Raw genomic sequence first — 19,624 nt, forward strand, 5'->3', positions numbered from 1 at the left:
CCCGCACAAACCTCCTGTACCCGTCCTCTGCGCCCCTCTCCTTGTCCGCCTGCCCAGGTGAGCACGGTTCCTCAGCCCACGACGAGTCCCTGCCCACCTTCTTGGCAGAGTCCTTTCCTCTGTGTTTTCAGTCTCTCCCGTCTCCTGGGTCTTTCCCATCCGGACTTACATGTGCTCGTGGCGCTTCCTTTGAGGAAAAAAGTGGCACAAGACAAACAGGAACTTCTCTCCAAAGTGCCTCCCGTCCAGAGACCTGCCTGTCTCCTGGGTCACAGCCGGGCCCCCTCCTCACACGTCTGGGCCACTCACTGTGTCCTGCTCCCCTGCCCCTCACCTGGAGCTTGTTCTCATTCCCCGGGGGCCCCTGTGCCGCTCCCTTTGAAGGCATCACTCCTGACCTGTAAGTGGTGGTCAGCCCCCGCTTTGTGCATGAAACTCCCTTTCCTGGGACTCGGTGACGCCACATGTCCTCGGCCTCCAGGTGACAGCGCCCCAGAAGCCCAGGCTCCACGCTCCACGCTCTGCCCGCGGCGGTTTCGCCTCTGCTGCTGGTCCCCGTGGCTCTCGGGGCAGCTCTGGCCGCCCCCGGGGCTGTGACCGCCTGCTTGCAGCTCCAGCCAGGAGCCTCCCAGGGCCCTGTGTCTGCACGTGGTCAAGCCCAGCTCGCGATTTCCCCCGGCACCTTTCTCCCCCTCAGAGAGCATCATCTCTCTCCACCTGGTTTACACGTCACCCCCTCTGCTCACCCCAGATCCCACCCATCCACCCTCCACTGTAGCCAGCGGCGTCTAAGTATTTGATTACAAGCTCCTCACTTAAAGTTTTCCGTTTTTCGGCACCAAATTCTGCTCGCAGGCCCAGACCCAGAGGACCCGGGGCAGGGGCCTGCCTCGCAGTGTCTGCGTTGTGGCCCAGCTGGATCCTGTCCATTCTCGAGCCGATGGGGCCCCGTCTGGCCCCCGGGACCTGCGCCACAGCTCCTCTGCTGCCCCCGAGACCCCTCCCCTCCCCGTGTCTCAGAGAGAATCCCTAGTTGTTCTTCCGTGTGTGGTTGAATTGTTCCCTTTTCAGAGAAGTCTTCTCCAGTTGCACAGACCAGGCCGCACCCCTGTTCTGGGTGCTCAGGGGACCCTCTTACCCTTGCAGCACCTGGAACAGGTTGCACTGAACTGTGCTTCTTTTCCCCGACACAACTGTCAGCCCCAGGGGACGGGCCCGGGGCTGTCCTACTTACTGCTGTATCCCAAGCACCCCACGCAGCCCCCTTGCATCATAGACGTTGAACACGTTTCTTGCCTAACTGACCAGATGGTACTTCGGTGAACCCATGGCCCTGCACTAGAGACAGGTGGTGACCATCCGGCCTCACTTGGGCCACCCCAGGCTTCTGGTACCTGTGTGTCCCTATGCATGTCTGGTCTTTGGAGGAGCAGGTCCTGGGACAGACAGCTCACTGATGTGTCACAGCCCCAGTTGCTGTGTTCAGGATATAGTTTTAAGAGAAGAGAGCTTTTTAAAAGAATTTAAAAAAATCACCCAGATGCTTTTGTGTGTGTGTGTGGGATCTAGTTCCCCGACCAGGGATCGAACCCATGCCCCATGAATTGGAAGTGTGGAGTCTCAACCACTGGACCATCAGGGAAGTCCCCTGGGTGCTTTTTTTTTTTTAAACTTTATTGTATAATTGATATAAAAAAGCTCCATATACTTAATGTATACAGTTTGATGAGTTTGTGACAGCATCACTACAATCAAGGTAGTAAACATATTCACAAATCCAAAAATGTTCTGGTGCATCTCCCTCTTTTTTTTTATGTGTGCTAAGAACACATGACATGAGAACTGCCCTCTCAGTAAACACTTTAAGTTGGCTCTGGGCACAGTGTTGCCTGCACAGCTCTGGAATCTAATCAATCATCTTGCTTAACTGAAACTTTATACCCATTGAAGGACAAATCCCCTATCCCCTCCCACACCTTGACAACCACAATTCTATGCTCTGTTCCTATGAGTTTGACTAGTTTACTCCTCATATAAGTGGAATCAAAAGTATTTATCCTTCTGGGTCCAGCTTATTTCACTTAGTGTAATGTCCTCCAACTTCACCCATGTTGTCACACGTGATAGGATTTCCCTCCTTTTTTATTGCTTAATAATATTCCATTTTATATATATATATATATATATATATATATATATATATATATATATATATATATATATATATATATTTATGAGTATACAAGGCTTCTAACTTTCCCATATTCTTGCCAAAAGTTTCTGCACAGCAAAGGAAACAACAGAATGAAAAGGCAACCTACAGAATGAAAGAAAATATCTGCAAACCATATATCTGATAGGGGGTTAATATCCAAAATGTATAAGGCACTCCTACAACTCAGTAACAAAGAAACAAATAACCTGATTTAAAAATGGGCAAAGGACCTGAACAGACATATTTCCAAAGAAGACGTACAGATGGCCAACAGTTACATGAAAAGATGCTCAACATCACTAGTATCAGGGACACGGAATTCAAAACCATGATGGGCAACACCTCACGTGTGTTAGGATGACTACTTTATATATATATATATATATATATATATATATATATATATATATATATATATATATATATATATATATATATATATATATATATATATAACAAGATAACCTGATGTTTATTAAATTGGCAGTTTCTTAGGCCCAGTTTCCGCAAAGTTTGATTCCAAAGACTTAGACATTTACATTTTTAAGCAAGCACCCCAGTTTCCTTTGATTTAGGTGGTCTGTGGTCACTGCTATGAAAAACACCCTATAAGAATCTCTTTAAGCTCAAATTTGATGTGAAACTTCACAAATCCATCTAATGGAGAGTGAATCTGGGAAACCGTTGTTTTCCGCCTGTAAGACTCTGCTGTGCCTTCTTTCTAAGTAGCCGTATTTCCACCCCTCCCCTGCCTTGTGAGATCTGAGACTGCATTGAAATTCTTATAACTCTATGTCTGTCAGCATCACTTTACCTAAACTTCTTTTTTCTCCCTCAATTTAATCCTCTGTATTTCATTCTTTTTTTTAAACAACTTTATTCAAGTATAATTTACATACTGTAAAATTAACTGATTTTAAATAGATAATTCGTTAATATTTAGTAAATGTACTGAGTTGTGCAGCCATCACCATAATGCAGTTTCAGAACTTTTTGTTTGTTTGTTTTTTATTATTATTCTTTTATTAAATTGGAGTATAGTTGCTTTACGATGTTGTGTTGGTTTCTGCTCTACAGCAAAGTGAATCAGCCACATGTGTACATATGTCCCCTCCTTCTTGGACCTCCTTCCCATTCCCCGCACCGTCTCAGCCCTCTAAGTCATCACAGAGCACTGAGCTGGGTCTGTATTTTATTCTTAATTGCTCCTTCCTGTGATGATGGGAAGTGATTTTGGCAGCGATTAATCTGGAGGACCTGCAGCCTCTCGTTTGCTTCCTGAGACCATCCTGTTTGCACAGCCCATCCTACCCGGGAGGCCATCATTCTCTGCCTCTTCAAAGAGCTGTTCCAGATACTGTGTGTCTCCTAGGCTTGGCTGTGGCGTTAGATGCAGAGCTGTCTTTTCTTCTTTCTCCGCATTTCCTCAGACTTCAAACACATGCAGGCGAGGTGGAGAGGAGACGTGTCTGCTGCCAGTCATACCCGCCAAAGAAAGTTTGTGTGCCGCGTTCGCTAAAATCAGCAGAGAACTGACGGCGGGTGCTTTGCAGAAAACCGTCTACCAGAATGAAAATGGAATTGAAATAGACTTGGGAGGGTTAATGCTGGTGGCAGGTGCCAGAAAGCAGCAGCTTCCGCTGGGGCCTCGGGAAGTGGGGAAAATGTGTGGATACGGAGTTCTCGCCAGCGTGCAGATCAGACCTGCCAGAGAAGGTGCCAAAGGTTGGTGATGAATAGTTACAATCCTCACTTCCTGAACTGGAATCGCATCTTCTCGTGAAATATTTGACAAAGAATGTGTTTTACTTCTCTGAGGGTAGTCGCTGCCTCAAATTTAACGACAGGACAACTTGGGGAAAGCTTTGTGGGCCTGTCGGTCTTCAGGAAGCTGAAGACAGACATGCCCTCGAGGGCACCCTCCTCCACACTCACCTCCTGGCCGGAGCGGAGGGGCGTTGAGCCGGGCATCCTGAACCGGTACCTCCGTTCCCTCCTCCCTGATGGCATGAGATGCCGTGGGGTGTCTGAGCAGCTCTCTTTGCCTCTCTTAAAACCACGAACTCATCTCTTAGCCTCATCACCCACTTCAGCATTCTTGTTTACACGGATTGAAATCAGATTGAGATGGACCCACCACTGGTGGCTTGAAGATGGCTTTGCATGAGGCCCACCAGGCATGACTGTCACAGCTGAGAGAGGACGTCGTGGGTGGGGGGCCTGGGGAAATGCACAGCGGGTGTTTCCCAAGTAGGAAGAATGGCCTTGGGGTGGGGTTGGGGGAGAGCCTCAGCTCAGTGAGGTGAGAAACAGACAGGGGTGGTGGGTACAGCATTTGGTCAGCGTCCATCCGTCCCTCATCCATCTGACCCACGCAGAGCAGAACCAAGGCTGAGGGCCAAGGCTGAGGTCGCGATGGGGGCTCAGCAGGAAGTGTCCCCGGGTCCTTTTCCTAACCGTCCATTAGAACTTTGGAGGGAGCTCAGGTTTGAAAACCCAGGTGTGAGGCCGCTGAGAAGCTTCAGGAGGACCTCTCTTTGGTGCATTTAAGACAAAACCCAAATTTTGAGCTTGCGACCAGCCCAGGAGATGTATGTAGTTGGTGGCAGAGCCAAGCTGTACCCTGGTTGTCTGAACGTCAAGTCACTATATTTTCAAGGCAGGTTTAAACAAAGGGGTTTCAGCAACATTTAAATTATTCAAAAAACGTGGCTAGGTGTAAGGGATGACCCTATTCCAAAGTGAAATCCTAATTTGATTCTTTTAACATTTTGCGTATCACGATCATAATGCTTTTTAAAAAAAATTTTATTGAAATATAGTTGATTTATAGTGTTTTGTAAGCAAAGTGTAAGTTTTGTACAGCAAAGTGATTCAGTTATACATATACATACATTCTTTTTCATATTCTTTTCCATTCTGGTTTATCACAGGATATTGAATATAGTTCTCTGTGCTCTACAGTAGGACCTTGATGTTTATCCATCTTGTATATACTAGTTTGCATCTGCTAACCCCAAGCTCCCAGTCCTTCTCTCCCCCACCCCCCCTCCCCCTTGGTAACCACAAGTCTGTTCTCTATGTCTCTGAGTCTGTTTCTGTTTCATAGATAAGTTCATTTGTGTCATATTTTAGATTCCACATATAAGTTATATTGTATGATATTTGTCTTTCTCTGTCTGACTTACTTCACTTAGTATGATCATCTCTAGGTCCATCCATGTTGCTGAAAATGGTATTATTTCATTCTTTTTTATGGCTGAGTAGTATTCCATTGCGTATATGTGCCACATCCTCTTTATCCACTCCTTCGTTGATGGACATTTAGGTTGCTTCCATGTCCTGGCTATTGTAAATAATGTTGCAGTGAACATCGGGGTACATGTATCTTTTCGAATGGTTTTGTCTGGATATATGCCCAGTAATGGGTTTGCTGAGTCATATGGTAGTTCTATTTTTAGTTTTTTAGGGAACCTCCATACTGTTCTCCAGAGTGGCTGTATCAATTTACATTCCCACCAACAGTGCAAGAGGGTTCCCTTTTCTCCACACCCTCTCCAGCATTTTTTATTTGTAGATATTTTGATGATGGCCAATCTGACTGGTGTTAGGTGATATCTCATTGTAGTTTTGATATGCATTTCTCTAATAATTAGTGATGTTGAGCGTCTTTTCAACAATCATAGTGTTTTTCAAAGAATCAGATCAAGGATATATATCTATATAACAATTGGAACCTTCAGTGGCTTTTCATGTAGAAAATTACTCTATCACCTATTTTTTTCTTTTTTTAAGAAAAATCATGTACAAGAAAATAGTATGGTTGTTACAAGAAAACAGGTAAAGCATCAGAAAAGTTGGGTAATATAGAGCTGTGAGATTATTATTAAAACAATTTAGATAAACATAGAATCTACTTGTTAGCTTTTTAAAGAATTAAACATAATACTCTTTTTGCTTTTCAAAAGCAAGGTTACAGTAATCTAGCATGGTTTTAAATATTGTATATTTTTATATTATCATGTTAATATTTAAGAAATAATTGTATTTTGGGTTTTATGTCATATTAATAAGCATACCAATGTGTCACAAAATTTTTCCTTTCACTTTTTTCCCATCTTTTTCGATTTTCTCTTTTTTCTCTTTTCCTCTCCTTCCCTCCCCTGTCCCCCCCTTCCTTCCTTTCTTAATAGGAGGATATTTGATTTTGTTAGTTTTTCTTCTTTAAATGGTATGAATTATTATTCATAATTCAGTCATAATTTGCATAAATGTCACACAATTATAGTCTTTACCAAGACAAAGATTGGGGACCACCCCACCTAAGCCTTTTGTGCTCTGAATGGGGTCACTGGTGGCACGCTGCCTGTACAGACGTCAGTGTGTCCACGTGAGGTTGGGATTCCCGAGTCCTGGTGCTGGGACACATTTTCAACATTAATGCCCATCTGCAGGTGTTTATTACCTGTTTGATTAAAAGCCTAACCCCCAGGAGCCATCCAGCACTGTTAGTTTTCCATACAGCTTGCTGATTCTGTTTTCTGGATTGGTGAGAACAGATGAAATCATTTAAGCCTTTTCCTGTCTGCTAATGATTTTGAAGTCCCAGGTCATGACTGGGGCACAGTAGAAAATGTAGTCATCTCTCAGCATCCTAGGGGGGATTGGTTCCAGGACCCCTGTGAATACCAAAATCCCTGGATGCTCAAGTCCCTTATATAAAATGGTGTAGTCTTTGAATATAACCTACACACATCCTCCTGTATGTTTTAAATCACCTCTAGATTAGTTATAATACCTGATACAATATATACACTCAGTAAATAGTTACCAGTGTGTGACAAATCCAAGTGTTGCTTTTTGGAACTTTCTGGAGTATTTTTTTTTTTTTTTCTTGAATATTTTCTGAGGCAGATACAGAGGGCCGGCCATATCCCTAATACCTGATGTACTGTGTTTCTGTCTCAGAATCTGTGTCTACTCCAAGGAGATCCTCCCCACGCCGGGCACCCTCCCTGCCTGTCAGAGAACACCTTTTACTCCTTGAATTCCTGGCAGTGGCAGCCCCTTGGAGAAGTCTGACCCACTGTTAAATACAGTACACTGTGTCGGTCATGGTTAATTGTCATGTTTCGTTATGTTTGACTCTATTAGAAGACTAAAAGCTTTGAGAACTTTATTCAAAGAGAAAACCTAAGGAACTAGCATAGCACTTACACATAATAAATACTGTGCTTTGTTCTCCCAAATTAACTCACTTCACAATTTCTCCTGAACTGGGTGTATTTATAAATAAGTGAAAGGTTTGAATTACATTATTTTAAAGATCCACTTCAACTCTAAAATTCTTTTAACTCAGTGAACAAAGAAAGATACTATTTCTGTTTCATAAAATCGTGCATCTCCCAAATAAGTATACAGTCTTTACACAATAATTATTGATTACAAGATGCATAAATATTCACTGTTCAAAAAACCAGAAAACTGTGAAGAAGAAAAAGTAGCATGATCTCACCACACAAATTAATAGAAATCTTTAATAAGTAGGTTGAAAATGTATATAGTACTTTGACTTTTTACAAAAGATATTTATTTATTTATTTACTTGCACTGGGTCTTAGTTGTGGCAGGTGGGGTCCTTAGTTGTGGCTCATGGACTCCTTAGTTGTGGCATGCGAACTCTTAGTTGCAGCATGCATGTGGGATCTAGTTCCCTGACCAGGGATGGAAGCCAGGCCCCCTGCATTGGGAGCACGGAGTCTTATCCACTCCGCCACCAGGGAAGTCTCACTTTAACTTTTTGAATCTAAAAAATCACTTGGTCAAATTCAAATAGTGTATAGAGTGTAGAAATTATTTCATAAAAGACAACAACTTTTCACTAAAGTATATACACCAAAACAGTAATATTTTTTCTAGTTTAATATTAGTATTGTTAGTAAATTATATTCATTCTACATGTATTATTTTGTAACACATTTTTCTCCATTGAGTGGTTGTATTTTAAATTGTTCAATTAATCCCCCCTGTGTCAGACAACTTCTTGCTGCTATTTTCTCTAAGATGTAGCAAACCACCTTGTTTGCTATATTTGATGAATTTCTATTGCTTTTTGACTAATACAGCTCTTGGTTTGGAATTAAGCTGATCAAAGGTGGTTCATACTTGCTTCCCCCAGAAAGACTGAACAGGTCTATTCTCACAGCAGCACTGTTAAGAAGGCCCATTTCCTAAAACACTCAGTAATAGTAGGGATGAACATTGTTTTTAATCCTTACCATATTGATAATCTGAAAATTTATTTTCCAGATAAATTTTCTTACATGAAAATATCTGATTTTTCAATAAACATATATTAGTTATTTTGTAGTTTTTTTTCTTTTAAAGGAACTGCATATTCAGGCATGCTGTTCGCCCAGTTTTCTTTTGGAGTATTCATTTTTCAAAAATTGACTTGAAGGCATTACATTTGTAATGCTTTGTTTTAAAATCTTCACGAATATTTGGATGAACTTGGCAATGTGGAGATTGCATTCTGGCGTGGATGCTGAGTCTTTAAGTAATCCTTTAACAATTGAAGCCACCTGACCAAAAAAAAAAAGTCTTTGGACATCTTCCCTAAGCAATTTGATGGTCAGTGTAAATGGGAGTGAATAATTATGGATGTAACTGGAGTCCTTGAATATAATTGCACTCATAAGTCAAATGAGACAATTCATAACAATTTGGTCCAGTATTTCAGTTTTGTCTGTTAAATTATTCATATGAATACTTTCATGAGTTTAGCTGTGAATATTTGATTGGTGGTTGGATTCATGACATCAACTATCTTAGCTCTTCATTTTTCCAATTGTGTCTAATTAACATATATGGGAAGGTGGGGAAAATTTGTTTTTCTTAATATAAGAAACACCTTTCCCCACGGACTTACTGAGGCTGTCTGATGAGCATTTACTAGGACTGGTAGTTTCATAAGTGTGGTAATAATAATCCTCATTACCTCAAGGGAAAATACTACAAGTTTCTATTTTACAACTGGGGGAAATGGTATCCAGAGAGGTTAGGTAAGCTTCCAGAAGTTACACAGCATGTTGGTGGCTGAGACTGGATTCAAATCCCGGTTTACGTGGATTGAAAGATGGAGCCATCCCCACGCCACAGTGACACTTGTGGTGGTCCCCTCTGGAGCATGGCCAGAGGGCACAGGGCCATTGTCTGACCCGGGCCCCGCTCCTCCATCACCAGGCAAATCCACCACCCAGATGATCACGTGCTCTTTCCATTTTGTAGCACCTGCTGTGCAGACAAAACCCTCTGTGACTTGAACAGGGGTTTGCAGTCATGGCCTGCGGTGCACGTATGTGAGAAGGCGCACAGCGTGGCAGCAGCTGCGGTGGCCAGATGTGCAGTCGAAGGAGGCTGACCCGAGGGGTGTGGCTTCCGGTGGGCAGTGACCAGAGGTGTGGTGGAGGCACAAGCCCCCGGGCCCACCAGTGGCTTTCAGGTCCTCTTGAATGGAAACGGTGAGGCGTCTGTCTTGGTGGAGAAACAGCTCCTGAGCCAGAGGCCGTGAGGACATTAAGCAATCATCTCAGCAGTCATTTTGGAATCTAGGGGTTTGGCAACCAACAACATCTCAGTTATTTCTGCTTGAGTTAGATAATTCACGTAATTACCCTACTAGGTCTGCATACGTAATGCCATGCGTCAGTATTATCCCACATTAGAATGTCCTAAAATGATCAGGAAGGGGGTATTTTGTATTCGTGTCTATGTTTATACGATGAAGGATCAAATTTAGCTTAATATACCTTTTCTAGCACTCGAGTCTCTCTATCTGCTGATTTAATAACTGCTTTATGAGAGTTATATATGAATCATCATTAGTTGTGCATTAAATCAGCAATTCTTTAACCCAGCTGAGCGTCGGAATCTCCCAGGAAGTTTTCGTTTTCTTTCTTTTTTTTTTTTTTTTTAAAGCAGATTTTAATCTCTGAGTCTGTGAAGACCTGATTCTGTCTGAGGTGGGACCTGGAAATCAGCATTTTAAAAAAGGTACCCAGGTGAATCTGACACGTAGTCGGAAGTATTAACCACTATTTTCACCACAAGCCCAGCCTCATTAGAGAGTGCTGCTTGTTTTACAATAAAATGTTACTTTGTATCATAATGTGCATCTCATCATGTGACCTTCAGTGCAGTAAAGGCTGTCATCCCTAACCTTCAAAGCGTCTGGTAAAGGGCTTCACCTTCTGCCACCTGCCACGCGTACTCAGCGCTTCACACAGTTATTCGCCGAATATGCCACGCTGGTTAATAGCTCATGTGCTGGTCTTTAAACATCCAGATTTTCTTGACTGCCTTCAAACATCTCCTGGTGGGTCTTAAGGATTCTGCCCTAATGTCCCCACTTTCCCCCTAAACCTCCCAAGACTGCGTCTTTGATTCCAATCCTTGAAGCTCTGCCCACCTCATTACACTAGTTTACATCGTGTTGGGTTGTTTACATTTTTATCTCAATCCCTGTGTTACACCTTTTTTGAGGACAGAAACCAAAGAGCCAGAGCCTGCACACACTGGCTCTCAGGGAGGATCTACAGATGAGGGGGGTCTTTCAGATATGCATTTTCTTCTCCAGCTGTGCCTCTGCAGCTCTGCTCTCAGTGCTATTATCAGTCGTTTATCTTTCAAGATGGTAGTTTCTTTAAAAGTGTTTTCTTCCGGGACTTTAAGCTTATTCACTGCTCTTTTATTAACTGTATTTCAGTTTGATATTTGTAAGAAGTACAGTCAATTTAGCATAGCTGTTCTTTGTTTCTTTGTTTCTTTTTTTTTTTTTTTTTGGCCACGCTGCATGGCTGGTGGGATCTCAGTTCCCCGACCAGGGATTGAACCTGGGCCGTGGCGATGAAAGTGCAGAGTCCTAACCACTGGACCGCCAGAGAGCTCCCACATCTGTTCTTTCAGAGGCTGCTTTTCTTGTGTGATACTCTAGGAGGAATCAGTGGGGGGTCCATGGGCCTGGCCGAGGTTCAGCCGCGTCGTCCTTTAGACGTGCCTGGCTGGAGGCTGCAGTCCATGGGCCTCTCTGTTTGCTCCCAGCTTCGCCTCCTCAGCTGGATGCAGAATCTACTCTCATGGGCTGTTTGGCCGGAATGGGGGCAGGTTCACTGCACAGAGTCTGTGGGCCCCGATGACCACCCTACGAGGGAGCCTGGCAGGAGGACCGGGCCAGGACGCCCAGTTCGTGCTGTGCTTTCCGGGTTTACCATTTGCCTCTCCGTTCGCGGAGGGCTGTTATCAGATTTGCCGCGTAAGGAAGGGAGGCCAGCGCTGCTGAGGCGAGGCTGGGACCTCCTGCCCCGTGAGGCTGCCCCAGCTCCTCCTCACCGGGGATGCCCCACGTGGCAGAGGATGCAGGGTGTGGGGGTCAGCAGGGAACTGGGGGTCGGCAGGTGTGGTGCCGCCCGAATCCTGACCAGGATGTAACCTGCGAGGGGGGAGACACGGGGTGAGAACAGAGGAGGAGAACCAGGAGAGGGGGTCTCAGGGAGGAAGTGCCCTCTCTGTCACCTCCCACCCCTTCCTCGGTGGCTTGGGGACCTTGGAACGTCTTGCTTTTTTTCTTCTTGTGCGAGAATTCAGGCTCATGTCACAGGCTTTGTTTTAACCCATAAGAATAAACACAAGCCCCTTCTCCCCATCCTTTTGCGTCTGCCTGCCTCCCTTCAGAAGCAGGAGCGGAGTGGGGACCACTGTGACATCTGTCCTTGTGTTTAATGTCGCGAGACACCCCGTGCGTGTAACTTTCCGGTGTGTCCTTACTTAGGGTAGAGTGGGAGCCGCTGGTGCTCCTGGGCTGAAGGATCAGTGAAGGGACCTGCACGACGGGGGGTGTGTCGGGGATGCCACGTGGGTCCCGGGCACTAACCTGCCGTATCTTCCTGTCCCCTCAGACGGCACACCTGCTGGCACCCCCGGTGTGGGGCGGCCCCCTGCTCTGGGCACCAACGGCCGCCCTCCTGCTGAAGCGGCTCCGCCACTCGGGTCGGGCCTGGAAGGCCACCGCCGCCGACCTGCTGCTGCCCGTGCTCTTCGTGGCCTTGGCGATGGGCTTGTTCATGGTGAGGCCTTTGGCCATCGACTGCCCTCCCCTCAAACTGACACCTGGCCATTACGACATGGCCGGAACCTACTTTTTCAGGTAAGAACTTTTTTGGCTTCTTTCCTTGTATTTCCAAATTATGTCAGGACAGATTAGGAAGAGCAGTAGCTCTGATTCTTTAAGAATTTCAAATATACATGCGTCGTCATCGTTTTGGAGGTCGGTGTTCCCGAGGGTGAGCACTGAGGGGCTCCTGCTTCTTTCGGGGCCTGTCTCACGACAGATGCTGAGGACAGATGCGGCAAGCCTGGTCCAACCTCTGTGCCCGCCGGCTCCCCTTGGTGGAAGGGGACACGACCGCTGACATGCAGAGAGTGGGGCTCACAACCGCCCACGGGCCCTGAGCCGGGACTGGGAGGGCTGGATGTGGTCCAGAATGGTTAGGACTTTAGAAGGGTATATACATTGTATATTTCACAAACCCTCCAAGGCTGCTTCCGGGACACCGGCCCTTAGCTGCACACCCCCCTCTGCAGAGAAATGTCTGGATTTTCTCTCTAAACAGGAGGGGGCCCCGGCACAGCCCCGAGCCAGATTAAGTCCTGTTCTGCCGATACGTTCAGGCCAGTCTGTTGCCGCCAGATAAGTTTATGTAGGAAGTTCTCAGAGCTTCCAGGGGTGTTGTTTCTCCCACGTGGGGTTGGGGACATGAGAGAGGTCCTGGCCTCCTGAGAGCCTCGCCCTGGGTGGGCTGGTCCCTCTGGACCAAGTTCAGAGCATCTTCGCTGAACATCTGCCGCGGCCGGGATCTGGGCATCTTTACACTGAGTGCCGAGCCTGGACCATCTTCCTTCCAGCAGGCGCTGCTCAGTCCCACTGGGGCCAAGACCCAGACTGGGGGCGCCCGGTCCACACTGAGCAGGCATCTTCATCGGGCTGAGCATGGTGTGGGCAGCAGGGAGGTCGGGGGTAAATTTGCTTTTGTCAAATGTGTATCTTGATGAAAGTACTGAGCTGCATTAACTAGGCTCTGAGGGCTTGCTGATCTTTGTGCCACTTTTACAACGGTGTGTGATGTGGAGTTAAACAAATACAGGCACAAAAGGAAAAGTCGAGAGTGAACTCTTTGGTTTGTTTCTATCTCCGTGGTAACGGGATCCCCCGCCCCCAGCCCTGTGTGAAGAACCGTGCACCTGTCCCGAGTATTCCTTTCCAAGAGGGGTCCTCCTCTCTGGCCCAGTGCTTTAGTTACCTGCTCTCATCCCTCGTTTATGGAATGGTTAAATGTGTGAGAATGTCCACTAATGCTTCTTCTTTTTTTTTTTAAATCTTTGGGTTTATTTATTTATTTACGGCTGTGTTGGGTCTTCGTTTCTGTGGAAGGGCTTTCTCTAGTTGCGGCAAGTGGGGGCCACTCTTCATCGCTGTGCGTGGGCCTCTCATTATCGCAGCCTCTCTTGTTGCGGAGCACAGGCTCCAGACGCGCAGGCTCAGTGATTGTGGCTCATGGGCCTAGTTGCTCCGCGGCATGTGGGATCTTCCCAGACCAGGGCTCAAACCCATGTCCCCTGCATTGGCAGGCAGATTCTCAACCACTGTGCCACCAGGGAAGCCCCCACTAATGCTCCTTACTAGCCAGATGTTCAGATTTCTGTTGCACTCCTCAGGTATGTAAGAGCTGTGAATATTTTGAGCTTTTCAGTTACAAAATTGCAACTGTCCATTTTTTTCCATCATACATTTCCATCACAAGTTTTTCGGGGGTAACATCAGTATTTTCAGGATGCATATTACCAGATTACTCTCATAAATGTGCACCGATTTACAGCCCCATAAAACCCTTGATTCTTTTATTCAACAAGTATTTATTATGTACCTACTACATGCCACATACCATGCTTGGTAGTCACCCACGTATGAACAGAACAGGCCCAAATCCCCACATTCGTGGGAGAGAGGAATCTTATTTCTCCAAATCTGCACTCTTGCTTTTGATGCCCAGACCCGCTGATGCATTGCTTTGTTAGGCGGCTCTTAGGTTACTCTTGAGATTGAATGACCTCAGTCACTTTATGATTGTTTTAAATTTCACTTTGCATATTGAATGGATTGAGCATCACATGCAATTAAGTTGCATTCTCAGTGATCTCCCTTCTCCTCTGCCCGTCTTCACCTCTTCACCTTTTCTTCTCAGGCAGGTGAAGATTTCTCTACATGGCGTTCATGTCACTGAAACCATTTTCAAATAGCATTGAAATGGTTGCAAATAGCCATTCACTTTCTCCACTGCGTTATTAATTTGGTAATTATGTTTTTTTTGTCTGAGAGCATTTTTCCTGTTCTCACAGTATTAATCTCTCATAGAAGGAATGCACTCCAAAATATTTTGAGTCTGAGAATGATAGATATTTTAATATTTCCTTCCATTTCTAAGAAGCTGAGGAGGCTACGTATTTGATGCTCATTTTCTCATCCTTACAGACGGGATGGGCCATAGGATAGGGTGTATGTTCTGTCAGAAATCGCGTATTTCCCCTCTTCTAATCTTTAATTTCAGATTAAACAGAAAAGAACGAGTTTACATGTCATTAGTTTAAGTTTAGTAGAGTAGCAGTTTACCTAGTTATGAGGGAAAAACTGTAAGGCACTGCCAGAGATGGTTCATACTGATGGAGACCTTCCTTGTTCGTCTGAGTTTTCCTCGTGGGCGAGGAGGGTGCCTGTGCCCCTTTTGGACGCACAGCTGCTCTGCTTAAGGCTCACCATGGGCACCACTACCTCCTTCTGTGTCCTTCTTCTTCTCTAGTGGGGTGACCACGTGTCCTGCTTTGCTCAGAGGTGAGGCCTGTCATCTTGGCGTCCATATTAATCATGCCCTTTCACTCTCAGAAGTTTCCTGGAAACCGTGTCTCAGTTTCAGAAAGAAAGTCCTGTGTAGGCAAATGACTCTCAGTTACTGTTACTTTATTTATTTAGTTTTGGTTCAAGGTGTCTATTCATTCAGCGAATTTGTTTTTATTGTGGTAAAATATATACAACACAAAATTTACCATTTGAGATATTTTTAAGTGTGTCCACATTATATTCACTGAGCACCTGCGCTGTTTGAGTTTCTCTGGCTGCTGGGACCCTCGGCCGTGTCTGTCCTGAGATGCCCAGGCAGCCACGCTTCCTGGCTCAGGAGTAGGAAGGCGTCTGCTTTCCTCCTTCGGGCCAAGAGACTGGGAAGGCTGAGGTCCGCAGGTCTCCGAGGGCCACCTTCTGCAGGATGGCCCTTTTTCCTCCCTGCCCCGGGTGCTTTGCACCTGTTCTTCAAATGCCATCCCTGTGTTGCCCGGCCTGGGGCACCTCTGCCTGTGGAAGCGCCCACAGAGCCCACGGCCCCCCTGGAGCCGTTGCTGGTCAGCCCAGGGCTGGCACGGGACAGAGAGGGGCTGGACCGGGAGCAGGGTATGGGGGGAGGCCCACGCAGGCTGCTTTCTCGAGTTGGTTTGATCTCCATGTGCGTCAGAGCCATCTGGGACTCTTGTTAACACGAAGCCCCTTGGGGTGCTGGTGAGGAATATGCGCTGGTTCAAGCAAGCCCCCCATCACGCTGCTGCACGTGGAGTTTTGAGAAATGCTGACATGGAGAGGAAGCAGTGCCCCATGCAGGAAATGCCTCAGGAATCCCAGTCAAGCACTCTTTCCAGTCCCTAGAGTCTGGAAAGGACAGGCTTCATGTGCCTCTAACAACAATTTAAATACAGCCAAGAGTTTGAAGACAACCAAAAAGAAATAGTTTAAGAACAAGCATTTGAATTTTATGGCAACAGGGATAATTTAAAGCTAGTTCTTTTTTCCTTTTTTTTCAAGTGACCTCTAGACCTAAGCAAAAAAGTAGTAAAAAGTAAACCATGACTTTGAAACTTGATCTTAGTAATTATTCCAAGTAAACTACTTTGTGGATCAATATTTTTTTTTCAGAAAAAAACATTTCAAACTTCCATATTTGTTCTTGGATTAATGGGCCAAAAGAGAGCTATTCAAAGTATTTCCACAGATGCCACAAATACCGTTTTCTTTTTATGGGCAACATTTCCATGGAAAATACGTCCCTTTCCTTCTAAAAGTGTTTTCTCATTTTTCAGAAACAGAGGTCACGCTGCCTACTTATGAGACAGAGCTTTGTTGTAAATTTCAGCATCTTTCATCACTGTGTGTTTCTGGACACAGCTGTATGGGATCAGATTAGGCCAGTTGTAAACCACCTAGGTATTTTAAAATCTTGGTTGTATTTCATGCAGTGGGGAAGAAGGTGTTTCCCTATAAATAGTTATTCTTTTTGGTTTTGGATGCCATAGCGGTGTTCGCATGCCAACTTAGGCCTGAAAGTAAAGTTGTCCTCAGCTCGGTGTAATAGGCTGTTCTTTCTTTTCCATTATAATTGGTCCTTTCTGAAAGGTAAGAGGTCTGGGAAGATCAAATTGAGGGAGGTAAAATAACTGGGTAGAGATGAAGGAGTAGGTCTACGATTTCAGTGCATTAGCAAGATGACAGTTTGTTCCAGAAGTTGCTTTTGAGAATCGGCTGTGTTCTGACTACTGTCCTAAGCCTTCCCCTTTCTCTCATGGATTGTTTTGTTCCACGATGAGAAGCCCACAGTTAAGCCAGTGGAGATGTTGCAGCCACTGGGAGGAAACGGGATAGAAGAGGTGGCAGAGGGGGGCTTACAGGAGGAGGAACTTGGAGCTTAGTGGCTGGAGACGGTGTCCAACCAGGTAGCAGGGAAGCGGATGCCCATCAGAGGGAGCTGGTCTGCCCCATCAGAGGGCGGTTCCGCTGGGCTGGGCCGGGGTGCCTTCTGGGAGAGAAAGTCGGGAAGAACAGGGAGGGACTTGAATACTCTTTCAAGGCTCATAGGTAACAGGGAACCAGTGATACATTTTAAGCAGAGAGTACACCAGGTTGTTGCATGAGAGGCTCACTGCCAATTATGGAAATTGGGAATCTCTGTAAAGTCCCCGTCTGTGCTGAGGCTGCACTGCACGAGGATGGACATTGCGCCTCATTCTGGACTTTGACGTGTACTTTCAGGACGTGGGGTGCACGAGCCTCACTTACCCAGACCTCCCCAGGTTTAATCGCTGGTAGAAAGTCAGAAAGGTGCTCAGGAGTCAACTTTGCTTTGTCTATAAACAAAGAAATCGATTAGAAGAATCAGTGGTTGAAGGTTACTTTGCGGTGTCTACATTTCTCAAGAGAAGCTAATGTTGAAGTTCTTTAGAAAAAACCATTTATGCTCATTTGTTAATTTATATACTGCTTCTTTCCAAAGATTTGAGGTCATCATTCACATGTAAATGATCTATCATTTTTTCCTTTATTTTGAGGGTAAGTGTTCCCAGAGATGTCTATTCAAAAGCATTATGCAAATTACATGATTTAAGTTCTAGAAAGTAATAAATCTCTCTTCTTTCATAAACACTTATCATCCAGAATTTTAATTAATTGAAATGAACCCCACTCCTAATCAGCCAGATTTAAAATATCATCTCCTTTACAGTTTCTCAAGTCAAGATATTTCTTACAATTGATGGATAGAAGTTAATCTAGAGTTTGTTTCTGTATCTCTTCCAGACTATAAGAATAGTGCGTCTTATCTTTGATGGTGTCTTCAATAAGAAGATTCCATCTCGGTGGCCTTGGTTCCCATGGATGCTGCTTGAACTATTAACAGACTTCTGAGATTTGTGCCAGTAAAATAGATACTATAATCCATTGTGTACTTAAAGCATACATAGGACTTCTTTCTTCTTATTGAAGAAAATGTTCAATATAATTCACATATAGAAACACACAAAAAACAAATAGAAGAAGTTGTTTTGTGGGACTTCCCTGGAGGTCCAGTGATTAAGACTTCGTGCTTCCACCGCAGGGGGCACAGGTTTGATCACTGGCCGGGGAACTATGATCCTACGTGCTGTGCAGTGCAGCCAAAAAAATAAATAAATAAAATAAAAAATTAAATAAACTACTTTATGAAAAAAAGAAGTTGTTTTGTTGCAGGGCTATGCTATAGGACATGTACTGATAGCAAATCAGAGCTCTAGCAGTCAGAGAATAGTTTTATAGACTTTAATATATTAACAAGATGTAATACTATGCAGCCCTTAAAATTAATTTTTAAAAAACATACAAAAATGCCAGAGTTGGTAATATTATAATGTTAAGTGAAAGGATGAGAAAAATAATACACTTGAATGCAAGTATATAAAAATGCATTATCTGTGGTGGTAAAACTGTGCTTTAAAGACATTTCTTCATCCAGTTGCTGGTTTGGCCTCACCATAAAAAAGGTGAATGATTAGCTCTATCTGTGCTGCTAGGAACATGTGCCTGGACAGTTGGCCTGAGCTCTCTCTGACAGACTGTCCTGTGAGCTCCCAGGCAAGTATTAACCTCCCGCCTTGTTTCCTTTGTCTCACGACAAGCAGCAGTGAGAACGGTGACATGGAGCTCGCCCGCGTGCTTTTGCGGAAGTTTGGGGATCAGGACCCTCTGTGCTGACTTACACTCAGACCTGTAAGTATCCAATGCAGAAGTGCAGCCTCCAGCCAGTCCCCCGCAGGCTGGCAGGACTGGCTTCTCCAGGACTGTGTCACCTGTTCTCACTATAGGGCTGAGACTGAGCAGGCCTGAGGGGTGTTGCCGTCTAAAACGACCTGAAATAAGCTCCATCATTGCCCCTTCCCTTCCTTGGTGAAGACATGCTTTATATCATTGCAAAAAACATTAAATAATAATGAATAACATTCCCTTTGCTAACTAAAACCCCAAAAGAACAAAACTAAAAGAATAAGGTAGCAGTTAAGTATGAAATATGTAGTAACTGTTATTTACTTTTAGGGTAAACTTGTACCTATGAAAAGATTAATTGTACTTTTTTTAACTAAAGGGAGTTAAAAAGTCCGTAACATCAGTGTGGGTGTGAATTACTTTGAAGACTTTTTTTCCTAGGTTTTGAAAATGATAATATAGAGATGACCTTTCATGAAACCTTGATAAAACATTCCTTTCTTCATAAACATACCTTTCTTCTCTCTCTCTTATTTTGCTTGACTGTTATTTATTGAGGATCTACTATAAATATCATGTTGTTGTAGGAACCAGGATTGATGGAGGACATGGCCCGCGGCTCAAGAATTTGCAAATGGGGAAAGTGATAAAAACCATAATGATGTATTAAGTACTAAAGTGTATGTTTTTCAGTAATAAATATAAAAATCCAGACAATAATACAATATTGGCATATGTTTTCCTAA

Source organism: Eschrichtius robustus, chromosome 8 (assembly GCF_028021215.1).
Source record: "Eschrichtius robustus isolate mEscRob2 chromosome 8, mEscRob2.pri, whole genome shotgun sequence".
Classification (NCBI taxonomy): domain Eukaryota; kingdom Metazoa; phylum Chordata; class Mammalia; order Artiodactyla; family Eschrichtiidae; genus Eschrichtius; species Eschrichtius robustus.